This window comes from Ochotona princeps, chromosome 12 (genome assembly GCF_030435755.1).
Source record: "Ochotona princeps isolate mOchPri1 chromosome 12, mOchPri1.hap1, whole genome shotgun sequence".
Lineage (NCBI taxonomy): Eukaryota > Metazoa > Chordata > Mammalia > Lagomorpha > Ochotonidae > Ochotona > Ochotona princeps.
The window spans coordinates 36,472,976-36,487,986 of record NC_080843.1 but is presented as its reverse complement, the minus strand read 5'-3'; the positions used below and the strand labels follow the sequence as shown (position 1 = coordinate 36,487,986).

Here is a 15,011-nt window from a genome sequence, read left to right as displayed (position 1 = left end):
ATAAACAATAAATAATTGCAGGTTATATTGGTGATTGAAGGAGGAAATTTTTACACAAGATGTTCAAAAGAGGCTAGTTTAGGTATTACAGAAGATTACATATAGCCAGCTCTATCAGGAGTTGGGAGAGAATTTTTCAGACAAAGGGAATAGCAAACACAAAGCTATGAAACAAAAAAGACTATGGAATGTTTTAGAACTATCAGAGATTGGTGAGCCTCGTAGTAGTATAAAATGAAAAAACAACGTGGTCATAGATGATGTCATTTTTTTAAAAAGATTTATTCATTTTATTACAGCCAGATATACACAGAGGAGGAGAGACAGAGAGGAAGATCTTCCATCTGATGATTCACTCCCCAAGTGAGCTGCAACGGGCTGATGCGCACCGATCTGAAGCCGGGAACCTGGAACCTCTTCCAGGTCTCCCACGCGGGTGCAGGGTCCCAATGCATTGGGCCGTCCTCGACTGCTTTTCCAGGCCACAAGCAGGGAGCTGGATGGGAAGTGGAGCTGCCAGGATTAGAACCGGCGCCCATATGGGATCCTGGGTCGTTCAAGGAGGGGACTTTAGCCGCTAGGCCATGCCGCCGGGCCCCATAGATGATGTCATTTAAGGCCTTGGGTAGGAGTGAAATTTTACTTTGAACTGAAAGGGAGATTCTGGAAGTCTTTTAAGGTCCAAAAGGAATGCATTGGTTCCTGTTTTGAATATATCATTTTATTGGATGTATGAAGAATAGGTTGTAAGCAAGAAGGACCACTGTTAAACGGACTGCAAACCTGTTGCATTACTCCAGGCTAAAAATTATGATGGATTGGAACAGAAGTGGGAAAAGCCATGAAGAATGATGGATGAGTTCTAGAAGCAAAAATGTGAAGAACTTGAAAGTGAATTGGAAAAAATAAATAAAAAATAAAAAATAAAAACAGAAACTGAATTGAATGTCAGGCCTAAAGGAAAGGACAAATCAAGAATATCTTCGGGTTTGGTGCTTGATATGTGAATATGGTACCAGGAAATAAGTATGTTGAGAAATCCCTATAAAGAACTGTGCGTTGAGAAAATCAGGAGATAGGGTTTGAACATGTGAAGAAGTGAGATGCCTGAGTTGTTCAGGTAAAATTATGATTTAGAATAGTAGAGCTATGAGTTTGATTATATATTATACATGTCATATCCATTATTAATATAAAGGCAGTCATAATCTATAGTTTGTTTAATATAACAACACATGCAACATGGGAACCATGTTTGGTAATTTTATCCTTTGGTTTTCAGAGAGCTGACATGTATTGTAGACCACTCTTAGTTATTTTTCACTTTTAATTGTTATCTAAACCCAGTATCACCTAAACTCATTTTTCAGTCTCATGCTTTCTAATTTTTGAATGTTTTAATTAAAATAATATTCTAATCCTCTATTATAGAAAAAGAACCTTATACAGTTATAGAAATGGAGAGAAGTCTAACATTTATGGATCATTTACTGCAAAACAGATGGGGCTTTAATTCAAGATTTCATGTAAATTTGCAACAAATTTCTTAGATTACTTCCTTTTTTGCAGGTGACAAGGCTGAATTCCAAAGCAAATAAATGACTTGTCCCATGGCATATGGGCAGGATTTGAAGCCAAGTATTCTTTTGGCATTAAAAGCATTGTTTTGGGCCCAGCGCGGTAGCCTAGTCGTTAATGTCCTCGTCTTGTACGTGCTGAGATCCCATATGGGCGCAGGTTCTAATCCTTGCGGCTCCACTTCCCATCTAACTCCCTGTCTGGGAAGCTGGAAAAGCAGTGGCCTGGGAAAGCAGTAGAGAACAGCCCAAAGCCTTGGGACCCTGCACCCATGTGGGAGAACCGGAAGAGCCTCCTGGCTCTTGGCTTTGGATTGGCTCAGCTCCGGCCATTGTGGCTGCTTGGGGACTCACAACGGACAGAAGTTCTTCCTCTTTATCTCTCCTCCTCTCTTTATATCTGACTTTGCAATAAAAATAATTTTTTTTTAAAAAAAAGCACTGTTCCTTCTTCACCAAGGCTATAAAACCCAGAGCTGCTGCTTTTGCTTCTCTTTTTATTTCCAAGTTTCCCTCACTGTTTTTATATCTCTTATTTATCAGCTCAACTGAATTCCACAGACACTGAGGGTACCCTGTAAGCTTGTATTGCTGCTGACTGCATTTCTGCTGTTCTGGGTATGCTCTGTTCTTCCCCTGCACCACTGCCATTGTGTTAGCTGCTTGCTAAAAGGAAATTCCCAATATCCCTCCTTCAGAATGTCATAAATGGCCACTATTGCCTTGGAAATTTTCTGGACCTCTGCACCCAATGAGGACTGGCTATTACCTAAACTGTGAATTTTCCTCTAGCTGTAATTCACAGGAAACCAGATTCATTAAGTTTGAGATTTGGTTAATGGAACAAGGAACTTGATTTTAAAAAAAAGTTCTCTTTGTTCTCCCATAAAATGTTTTATTGCTACATTTTTTATTCTCTCATTTCACTTTTAATCTCATTATCTTCTATGCTATATATTAGATAATATAATGCCCTTTTCTAGTCTTAGCACTTTTCCCATATTGCTGTTTTTTTCTTCTTGGGAATAGCCCTTCTCGAACCCCTTAGTGCTTATTAATTTGCTTAAACAATTAACAACTCCAGCACAAGACTTGAACATCTTATATCAGAAAAAAATTAATAGTTGTTATTGAGAGATCCAACTTTCTTAATTAGATCACAGGAATGCCACATTATTATTATTGGTTTAAGCAAACTTCTTTGTTGCTATTTCTATGTATCTGTCCCTATTATAAGCTATGAGCTATTAACATTCCTAGCCAGCCAGGGAAATAGGTATTATTATTATTATTATTATTATCATTATCATTATCATTATCTGCTTAATACAGCTGAAAAAAAATCACTGGCAATATGGAAAAGAAATTCAGGATACAAAATCTATCTCCACTTTTGCACATGGAAATAGAACTTAACCCTAACTACCTGATGGAACTTTATATTTGGGGTAGCATATGATGGAAGAGGAAAGGAAACCAGTAATGGAGTCTCTTACTGCATAAAGGTATGGAGTGTTTCCAGGCAGAAGAGAGTGGAGTTCCAGATGAAAAGAACTGAGCAAGTGGGCATGACTTACTTTAAATTCAGTGAAAGTATCTGTAAAGGAAGACAAACTTACTTGTGAGGGTAGACTTCTTTGGTGCCCTTCCTTTTGATAACAAAATACCGATTTTACGCTGGCTAGCAGTTTCTATTCTGCCAACACTCTAGTAGAAAAATTTGCACATACCTGCAAAATGTGGTAGGCTTGTCTGAAGAGACCAGAAAAGTCCTGTGGCTCCAGGAAAGGTTCAAGTCCCATGTTGGGATTAGCAGTGTTCTTGGGCAGTCCCAGAGGGAGTACACTTCCAGGGGTGTCCTAAAGAAACAGAAGATAAAACCCAATAACCCTGAAATAAAGTGGAAACTGCTTCCCTGGAAAGGAAAAGTAGAACCAAGAAATGTATGCATTTCATAACATGTGTGAATTACACAACCTCATGACAAGATATGAGCATGATTTCATATTTAATTTTTTAAATGTTCAGGATTATTATGACACCTCAATCACATATTGTATATTACAAAATGCAGGAGGTTAGCATTTGATATAGTAAGTTAAAAATACAACTTAGGATAGGATGCTCACATCTTATATCAAATTTCCTGGGTTTGAGTTCCTTGCAAGGATGAGGTAAGAATGATGAGACAGTTCCTGTCACATGCATGTCCATTTAGCATCTTCTGCATTTGAACACCTCTTATGTTACATTGGCAAGAGCTGGGTCTGTGGCCATGTAAGTGGCAAGAAACCAGAAAGATAAATATATGTATTCATATACATATACGCACATATCATGCATGTATATTATATCTGTGTTAATAAATATACACATACATTTATTTAGCAAAGAGAGAGGCAGGAAAGAAGGAACTTGGCAATGAAGGCTGGGTAGTTTTTTCTTAAATATTGGCCATATTTTCTTAGTCCTTTTGGGCTGCTATTAAAAAAAAAAAACACTCTTACTGGAAAGTTCATAAACAGCAGGAATTACTTGTGACAGTCTTGGTGGATGAGAAGTCCAGGATTAAGATGCCCACAAATTCTGTGTCCAAAGAGCATCACTTCCTCATTGATGGCCCCTCCTATGTGTCTTCTCTTGGTGGAAGGGACAAACAAGCTCCCTTAAGCCTAAGTATTAGGGCCAGAGGAAGTCCTCAAGACTTCATCCCATGATGATACCTACATCTTTAGAGTGTGGCAGTGAGGCTCAGGTTTTAACAAATGAAGTTTTTCAGTACGTAAACATTTATACCATAGCATTTTCCATGTTTAGAATCCTGTGATACCAGCATCCGATATGGACACCAGTTTATGTCCCAGCTGCCCACTTCCAATCCACATCCTTGTTAATGACTTGGCAAAAGTAACAGAAGGTGGCCCAGGTTTTTGTGTCCCTGCCACCCATGAGAGAGACCTGGCTATTGGCTTTGGTCTGGATGCACCCTGGCCATTACAGTAACCTGGAGAGTTTACTAGCCTGGATGGAAGGTATCTCTCTCTCTCTTCTCTGTAACTCTGACTTTCAAAATAAATAAATAAATAAATAAATAAATAAATAAATATTTAAAAAAAATCCTTAATTTTCTGATTTTCTTATTACATATAATCAAGATTCCTTATACAACACAGATGTGTGTGTGTGTGTGTGTGTGTGTGTAAAACAGCATTATGCCTGCATCTGCAGCCTTCTCCCCCACCTGTCCTGTAGATGATTGAAGCTGAAATCACCGAGAGCCAATTGCAGTTCTTTGACCTCAGTATCTTACTTCTGTGCACATGGCAAGATATGAAGTGGTTTCCCACCTTCTGTATGACCTCATGGAAATGGCAAATTTTCCTATAAGTTTCCAGAGTCTCCTGTATTCTGCTGAATCACTTGCTTGGGGCTGAGAGTTGAGAACCAGCTGATGATTTTGTCGGTGGGCAGGAGACCAGAAACAGTGTGGACGTCTCAGGAGTGCATGTCTCCCTGCTACAACACGAGTTTTCATAACTTGAACTGACTTTAAAGCTTGATTAATTAGAAAACATTATTTATATTTTGTAGATTGCACTGGTTGTAATTGGATAGGGACTGTAAATTAGCATCTATCAGACCAAAGTGGCGGTTCTGATTACAGTCAGCTTTGTTTAAGTGACTAAGTAATAAGAGGGTGGGTGATGAAGGAGATGGGAAGGAACTGTTTTTAGATCAGCATTGTGGTTATGGTAGTTCCAGTTGTAACTGCAGAATAAAAATTTGTCCTGCAGTGAAATAGAACTGAACCTCCAAACATGTTGAGACTTACCTAAAGGGGGATTTTTTTAGTCACCAAAATAGTATAGGTGGGAAATTTAATGATCATCACTGGGTAGAAACCAGAGGTGCTAAACTTCCTGTAAGGTGCAGAACAGACCTAGACAAGGAAGAAGTGAATTGTCCCAAATTTAATATAACAATAGTCACACTTGCATAATCTGTTCTGTTCCAACAAAGACAAGACAGTTGGGGAAAAGGCAATGTTTGAGTTCATAGCTACATATAAAACTGGTAAAAGAAAACTTTCCTTACTTATATTTTGAAGTCTGAAATTCTATGGTTTCTTTATCCTCTTTCTTATAGAAATAAAAACTGTTCTTTTCTTCAAATCTGCTTTTACATAATAGGAGGTTTCTTAGGAAGGGAACTAAGAAGCAGGAATGGCAGTAAAAAGAAGTACTTTCCAGTACTAGGCCTGTTACAGATTCCCTTAACCAGAAGTCAGGTATATTGTCTTTGTCAGTTTTCACCTCTACTTTGGGCAGCTTTCCAATGCAAAGGAGAACCAAAGTGTGCATGAGGAAAATGCTGGCCAATTTATACTTCTCAATGTTATAAATGAATCTGGAAGTGCATTTAGCTTGCCTTTACTTTAGGATACAGTTTAGCTTGGTATTCTTATTGTCTCTAATCACTTTAAATTACACACACACACACACACACACACACACACACACACACCCCTTTTCTTGCTGATGTAAACCAATGCTCATGATGATCATCCATTCTGGAAGTTAATCTGTCTTTTCTCTGGTTACTTTTAAAATTTTTTTCATGATTCACAGTGATTACTTTACCCTACAATTTCACTCTAAATCTAAGCATGGATTTGTTTTCATTTATTTTGAATTATTTTAGAATAATGTGTGTTTTTTTAATTTGAGGTCTCTTTGTTCACTTCTGGAATTCTCTTAAAGATTTTCATATCTAGAACTCTACATTCTAGCCTTTATTTCTCTTAACACCTCATTTTCTTTTTTTTTTTAAAGATTTATTTATTTTATTACAAAGTCAGATATACAGAGAGGAAGAGAGACAGAGAAGAAGATCTTCTGTCTGATGATTCACTCCCCAAGTGAGCCGCAACGGGGTGATGCACCGATCCGAAGCCGGCAACCTGGAACCTCTTCCGGGTCTCCCACACGGGTGCAGGGTCCCAATGCATTTGGCCGTCCTTGACTGCTTTCCCACACCACAAGCAGGGAGCTGGATGGGAAGTGGAGCTGCCGGGATTAGAACCGGCGCCCGTATGGGATCCTGGATCGTTCAAGGTGAGGACTTTTAGCCGCTAGGCCACACCGCTGGGCCCAACTCCTCATTTCCTATTGTTTGTATTATCATTGCTCTGTGCTGTGTTCTGGTTTATTCACACAGCATTATCTTTGATTCACTGAGTTTTCTCTGCTATATGTAAGCTATTATTCATTACTGATTTCTTAATAAAGAGATTTATTTTTATTGAAATGGAACATTTACAGAAAGAAAGAGACAGAGAAAGATCTTCCTCCCACTGATTCATTCCACAAGCAGCCACAACGGCTGGAGCTGAGCTGATCCGAAGCCAGGAGCCAGGAGCCAGGAGCCAGGAGCCAGGAGCTTCTTCCAGGTCTCCCACTTGTGTGCAGAGTGGCTTTAGTCCAACTTCTACTGCTTCCCCAGTCCAGAAACAGGTAGCTGGAAAGGAAGTAGAGCAGCGAGGACATGAACCGGTGCCCATATGGGATCCTGGTGTGTGCAAGGAGCCATGGAGCTGGGCCCATTGATGTTCTTTATAAAAGTGACTCTTACTTTTATTTTTCATTTCTTCAGTGACATATTAGTCATTCAGTAGTGTGTTATTTTACTTTATGGCATTGTTGATTTAGTTTTTTCTTCCTGTTGTTTTTGCTTTGTGGCTTTTCATTTAAGGGGATGTACAGTAACTCTGTAATGGAGACTATCATATCCAATAACATATTATTTAACTTCATGGTGTTGTAAATTTCTATTTTTCTTCCTTATGTATATGTATGCATACATATATGTATATGTATACATATAAAGGTATGTATAGTAACTGTGTAATGGAGACTATCATATCCAGATATGAGGATACAATGCTGTATGCCTCTCTACTTCCACTCAAAGATGGACTCCCAATGAGACTAATAATTATATCTTGACAATAGATGCTGATTCTCTGCCATTGTCCATGCTCACAATGATAGACATATGACTGTTTATGAAGAACTGTACTATGGTAATGATATGGTGGAACTCGGTAGTGGAGGGAGGGGTATTGGAGTGGGGGTAAGTAAATCCCAGGGCCTATGGAACTGTATCATAAAATGATAATTTAAAAAAGTGACTATTGTATCCCTTATGTAACTTATAAATGGTGCAACTTTTTAGTTTTAATATTTTGATCATTAAAATAAATTCTCTTTGTTTTAACCATATTAATACTAACATCCCCATTCAGGGGCAGATAACATGACACAACAGGTTAACCTGCTACTTGTAATGCCGGCATGCCCTGTTGGACTGCTGGTTTGAATCCTGTCTTCTCTGCTTTGCATGTTCCATTGATGCCTTTGGAAAAGCAGTAAAAGATACCCTAAGTACTGTGATGTTTGCCATCCATCTGGGAGACCAGCATGGACCTCTTGGTACCCACTTCAGCCTGGCCCAGATCTGGATGCTGCAGGCATTATATCTGTGTCTGTGGTTTATTTATGATATGTTGGCCTCATGGCAGGAAAATTCCTGTTATCTCATTTTAGGCAGGGAATCAATTTCCTGATTTGTGCAAATTCTGCTCTTGGGTCTCTGCAAAGTATTAGGCCTCCAATTATGGTATACTACTACCTCATGAACAATTTACCTTTAATTCCTTTTCACATTGAGCCTCCTTCATTTACGTAACCAGGAGATTTTTCCTCATGTTGCCTATATACTATTAAAATAACTGAAAAATATTCCATCCAAATTTTAGTGTTGTTATTGTTGTTGAAGCAGTAGAGAAAATTTCCCCTCTGCTTAGCCTCCTATAACTAGAAGTCATTCTAGTCCTCTTACATCTTTTTTACGAAAATGATTTTTACTCTAGTACTGATGAGGTGTCTAATATGCTTGTAGAATAGTATAATCCAAGTGTACCTCATATTTTGGATAAGATGAACCTTGCAACTGTATTATAAAATAATAACAACAATAATAAAATGTATTAAAAAAAAGAAGCTTTAAATTAACCTTGTGGAGAACACATAGAGAAAGAGACTGGCATGGTTTTTGGTAGAGTGTGAATTTGCTTACTTCATTTACAGTAGGATTTTTCTTTTGTCCCCATTATATAATTGCCTGGTAGGCTTATCTGAGAAGCTGATTCTTCATAGTTCAATAATTAAGTGAAAGAGTCAAAAGAGTCCTGTACTTTTGTTGCAGCAGATTCTGGGTTTAAATTTCAGTTGTGTCACACCAAAATGCTCAAATCACAGAATATAAGCACTCAATGATGAATCACTTGTTGTAGAATTAAACAAATGGATAAATGATCTTTCTGAGTATTGGTTTCCTATGAAAAATGTGGCTAATAACAATAACAATCTCATAGGGCTTTGAGAATTAAGGAAGTTCATCTCCATAAAAAATGCAGCATAATATCCAGCATGGATTGTTAATTATTTTTATTTCATAGAGTTACTTGAAATATATATTCCAAGGATTGAACAAGAAAGAATTTAAATAATTATGTAATCCCTTGGTCTTTTATTTCTCCCATTATTTCCATTATTTTTGTCTTCTTGTGAAAAATGTCTACTGATCATAGGGCCATGCTCAAAGGCAGCAGTAAGAACCCAATTTGAATTCATAGTTCTGCCATTTCCTTCCCGGATTAAATCTATGGAAAAAAATTTTGGCATTTTTATACATTTATATTGATGAAATGGTTCTTCTCCAAGTAAGCATTTATTACATTATTAGAAAAACTAAACCAAAACAGCAGAAGCAATACTGATAGAAATATTTTATTATTTTATAGAAGGAAAGGCTTTCCCAATTTAATAGATATTAAAAATGAGGGAGAAGTAAAAATACAAATTTGTTTGAGTCCTTTCTGATGTTCACTTATTACCTTTTTAAAGGGAGTTAAAATATCTTAAAGAAAATTAGATCATTATATAGTTTTTTGCTATTATATTCCCTTTAATATTCAGCTACAATTTATGTAATTTAAACTATAAATTTTGGAATTCTATTGTACTCTAATTTCCCTCCTTGATAATAAATACAGAAACTTACAGTGCCATCTTGTGAAAAAGATGCAGAACTGCACTGTAGTAAGTTGAACCATGCTGGAGAAAAAAGTATGCAACTCAAAAATCTCACACATAATAAAGGTTAATCAGCATATTTCTGTTAACTTGAAAATGTAATATTAAAAAAATAGAAGGATTCAACCCTCCCAGATATTTCTGTAACCTAGATAATATCCGGGAAGGAAAGGTCAATATACTGAATTGAAATGATATTAAAAGAAATTATCAATTTACAAAGTGCTTTGAATTCAAAGGAAAAATAGAGACAAAAAATTATGCCTGTTATTCTGATTTACAAAACTCTCTACATGATTTAAATAGAAATGTGGCAGAGCTCAACTGAAAGGAGAGAGCGTTTACAGTTGTGCCATGAAATCGTCAGCACCTACGCAAGGCAATGACATTTTTTTGTTGTCACAGAAAGAGAATCTGAGAAGCTGACAGAGGTTATTGCAACTTAAGGAAGAGTTACAAGTGAAACTGATTCCTGAATCTTTAATGTGTTAAAGAACCACACTGGAAACTGACTGTTCTCAGGCTCAGCTTGAAGTACATTACTGGCAAGTTCAAGGCTTTCTGAATGATCTGATAAAAGATACAAAAGCTACTGCTTGCCCACTGGTTTAAGAGCACCACCTTGGACTATTCATCATATTGGATCATGTGTGTACCTGGATATTGACAACAACCATGCATGGCCATGAGGGTATTATGGAGAGATATGGAGAGGACACCAATATAAGAACTGGATCTGTATTTGGGATTTTATGAGGGGCCAAGTAAGAAGAACAAAGCAAGATTGCTTTTGTTAGGATGGGCTAACAGACAGCAAACAAAGATGAGACACAATCTGGGGAACAGTGATGATTTCAATTGGGAGGCAGTGGTGAGGTGAACTGCATGGCAAATGACACTTTAAATAGGAATCTCATTTTTCGGTGCTCTTTTTGATGGCCAAAAGATAGCTTTTGGAAAGTGTGTTGAAGAAAATTCCAAGAACAAAAGAAAGATGCAAGAACAGTAATAACAGAAAGCTTCATACTTCATTTGAAAAAAAGGCCTTATGATCCTGCTTCTATACCAATGTTTGAGTTCCTCCATTGATCTAAAGACTCATGAGAGAATCATGTCAATGAGATGATTTAATTGTTCTTCCTTCATACATGTTTAAGGAAGCAGCCACAAGTGTGTAGTGAGGCAGGAAACCGAAGGAATTTCACTCTAGAAACCTTCCTTTGAATTTTCTTGCCTTCATGGATTTAACTTAGATCCTTTAATACCATAATAATTTGGTTTTGTATTGGATGTCCTTTGGGCTTTCATTGTCATTTATTTTTTTAAGAAGTTTTCTATGAGTTCAAAATAATCCTTTTGGTGAACAGGCAATTCAATTATAGTGACAGCATAAAAGGAACTCAATATGATACAATTCTCCATTGAGATCAGATTTACTGCTAAATCTAGATGATTTTATAAAACTAAAATTTGTATTTGCATTTTGAGGAACTTGACTGAGAGTCTTGATCAGAATCCAGTGAATCAAATAAAAGTGAATCTCATCTAAATAAGAAAGAGATGAATTAAGAGTATAAATTACTATTTCAGGGACATAGTTACCCTGGCACAGACATTTACGCAGTTTCAAAAGCAGGACTATTAGCATAGAATCCCCAACGCCTTCCCACTCAGAGAGGAGAGGAAGAGCTTGCCCGTGAGGTGAATGGAAGGCTCAGTAACACACACATTCGCAATGTTGCTACAAAGATAAGCTGCACTGTATTTTATTTTACATTCTCTGAATTCAGATATGACTCTACTGCTTAATGGCCATATCACTTTTTCTTCTCTCAGTTATGTTCAATCTGCTAAACAGAGTAATTTAGTATCTTTTTCCCAGGCTATCAGGGAGATGCATTGTTTGGCCTATTTTAAGCTCTTCATGGCTAGCTATTATTATTATATAGAAACAATCAGTATACAAATGTATATGCTTGTACACTCTTGTACTTCATAAAATGAGAGCATAAAATTGGTCGTTGCATGTCTAGAAAATGAAAGTTCTATTGGGTGACTGATGACCAAAGAGGAGGTGTTAGAATCTGTACAATGATGACATTATCTAAAGGTTTATTGGAGTTTGCAGACAGAGGAAGAAAAATATTAGATGTTCAAAGGTAGTTTACTAATTTCTCAGAAATTCATTGTAGGGATTTAGAATGGGAACAAATACTGAAATGAATCAGCAGCACCCTAGGGGAGAATGAGGAGGCGACAGATCAGAAGGGTTTGGGAGACCTCCCCCTTCATGTATCAACTGTAACTCTTCAGTGAAGTTAATGGTTTAACTTGCTATATTATTGTGTTTCTTTTTGAAATGTGGTCCTGTGACTAATGTTATGGGCCCTTCAGGGAGCCTGTTGGAAATGCAGAATCTCAAGGCAGAGGAGCAAGAGGGCAGCTGAGTGAAATGCTCAAGTGAGCAACTCTCCACAGAGACACTACTCTAAGCGGCTGTTCATGTATAAAATAACCTCACAAGGGCAAAGGAGGCCCACAAGAAATAACAAAACCTATTTTTAATTTAATAATAAGAAAGGATGCAATGAAGAACAGGAAGATTCACTGAAGATGTAGAAAGGAAAGACTTGCCCACATCACCACTCCTCCAGTCCCAAATAGCCAGTATGGAGAGATGCCCCTTGCTTGGAGGAGGGAGGAGTAAAGCCCAGACTATAGCCTTAAAATCCAGTACCAGGTCTACTATGCTGAGATCTAGAATTGGATAGGACCCCAACACTGGACCATGCAGACTTAGCCTTTCGCTAGGGTCCACCTCCACACTTTGTCATCTCTCCTTAACTTTCAGTCACAAATAGCAGGACTCTAGTCTCTGGGTGTTAGTTTGGAAAATTGAACTTAGAGCTTATGTTGAAGCTCAGCCATGGCATCAGGTAGAAGCTTGACAAAGAATTCAAAAGACTGCTTATATGAGTGGTGTGTGGCAAATGAAACGATATAGACAGCTGAACAAAGTAAAAAAAAAAAAAAACGGCAAGATATGAATTTAAAAATCAGAAAAAAAAAAAAGGAAAGAGATCTGAAAAAAGGACCAAAAGACATCTTGGATATAAAAACTGACCTAAAGTAACCTAGAAAAAAGTAAGATAAATAAAATCAGAGATGATAAAGGAGATGTTATAACTGAGAGCACAGAGAAACAATTATCATCACAAAGGACTAATTATGAACAAGTATATGCCAACAGATTGGAAAGCCTAGAAGAGCAGGCTAACTTTCTGGATACATTGAACCATAAAGTCAGACAAAACTGGGACAGACTAGTAACAAATAATTAATTTGAATCATAATCAAAGGTCTTCCAACATAGAAAAGCAGATTAAAAGTCTTCATAACCAAATTTTACCAAACTTTTAATGAAAAAAATGACAGGGCCTGGCACGGTAGCCTAGCTGCTGAAGTCCTCGCCTTCCATGTGCCGGGATCCCATTTGGGCACCGGCTTTCATCTTGGTGGCCATCCAGCTCCCTGCTTGTAGCCTGGGAAAGCATTAGAGAACAGCCCAAAGCCTTTGGACTCTATACCCATGTGGGAGACCTAGCAAAAGCCCCTGGACCCTGGCTCGGACTGCCACAGCTCCTGCTGTTGCGCAGCTTGGGGAGTGAATCAGTGGATGGAAGATCTTTCTCTTTGTCTCTCTTCTTCTCTGTATATCTGCCTTTCCAATAAAGATAAAATAAATCTTAAAAATATTTTTTAAAAATGACAATAGTTCTTCTCAAACTAGTACAAAATTTGAAAGAAAGAGAAACTTTCCAAACTCATTCTGTGACATTACCACTGCCTTGACTACAAAACCAAAGATATAACAAAAAATTAAACTATAGGTCAATATCCGTAATGAACATCAATGGCAAAATTCTCAATAAAATAATAACAAATCAAATCCAATAACATGAAAAAGTTATTTCATCTCGACTGGGATTTGTCCCAGAGTTGCATGGATAGTTCAACATATGCACATCAATAAAGAAAATCATCAACAGGAGGAAGAATAAAAATCATACTGTCTTCTCAATAGATGCATTAAAGGCATTTGATAAAATACAACATCCAGTCACGTTTTGAGAAAATATCTTGAACAAATTAGGTATATGGACTTTCCTCATCATAATAAAGGCTATATATGACAAAAACACAACACTATCTGAAGAATTGTGAGAAGCTGAAAGCATTCTCTAAGATCTGGAACTAGACTCCAATGCCTGTTCACCATTCTTTGTCAATAGAGCACTGGGGGCTTTAGCTTGAGCTGTCAGGCCACAGTCAGAAATACAAGGCAAATAGGAAAAGAGGAAGAGAAGTCAAATTATCTAAATAAAGACTAGAATAATTTTATATAGAGAGAAGTGTAAGACTCCATCAAATAACTATTAGAACTGATAATAAATTAAGTCACAACATATATAATTAACACATTAGTCAGTAACCTTTTTATATACAAAGAACAAACTCAAAGACATTATGAGAAAATGTCATTAACAATAGCTACAAATTATAAAATCACAGAATAAGGTTAAACAAGACATATGAAAACTATAAACAAATTAATGAAGAACTTGAAGACACTAACAGTGGGATTATTTTCTACCATCATGGACTGAAATAATTAATATTGTTAAAATGTCCACAATACCCAAAGCAATTTACAGATTCAATAAAATTCCAATAAAACAAACAGACAAGCCGAAACATTCTTCACAGAGCAAAAGGAAATTGTAAAATTTCCATGGAAGCACAGCAGATACTAAACAGTCAAAGCAATCTTTAACAGAAAGAACAAAGTTGAAGCCATCACAATAATAGATTTTAAGACATATTGCAGTCATTATTATCCAAACAGCATAGGAATAGCATAAAACAACACAGATCAATAGAATAGACAAGAGACTCCAGGAATTAATCCACACATTTATAGCCAAGTGATTTTTGGTAAAATTACTAGTAACATATAATGGAGACAGACTCTTCAATAATTGGTGTGGGAAAACTATATATCTGCATGCAGAACATTGAAACAAGATGCATCCCACTATCTCATCCAATACAAAAGTCAACTCAAAAAGTGATCAGGGCCCAGAATGGTAGCCTGGTGGCTAAATCTTTGCCTTGCATCTGCTGGGATCCCATGTGGGCATTCGTTCACATCCCGGCTGCTCTGTTTCCCATCCACCTCCCTGCTTGTGGCTTGGGAAAGCAGTAGCAGATGGCCCAA

The 15,011-nt window shown here is 37.1% G+C and overlaps 1 long non-coding RNA gene across 1 annotated transcript in view; it reads right to left on the bottom strand.

Moving 5' to 3' along the window:
* The window catches only part of LOC131481563 (uncharacterized), a 129,576-nt gene that overhangs the window by 69,186 nt on the left and 45,379 nt on the right, over positions 1-15,011 (bottom strand). The window contains exon 2 of the long non-coding RNA XR_009246392.1: positions 3,308-3,436. This is a non-coding gene — a long non-coding RNA (uncharacterized LOC131481563). The remainder of the gene's footprint in view (positions 1-3,307; positions 3,437-15,011) is intronic.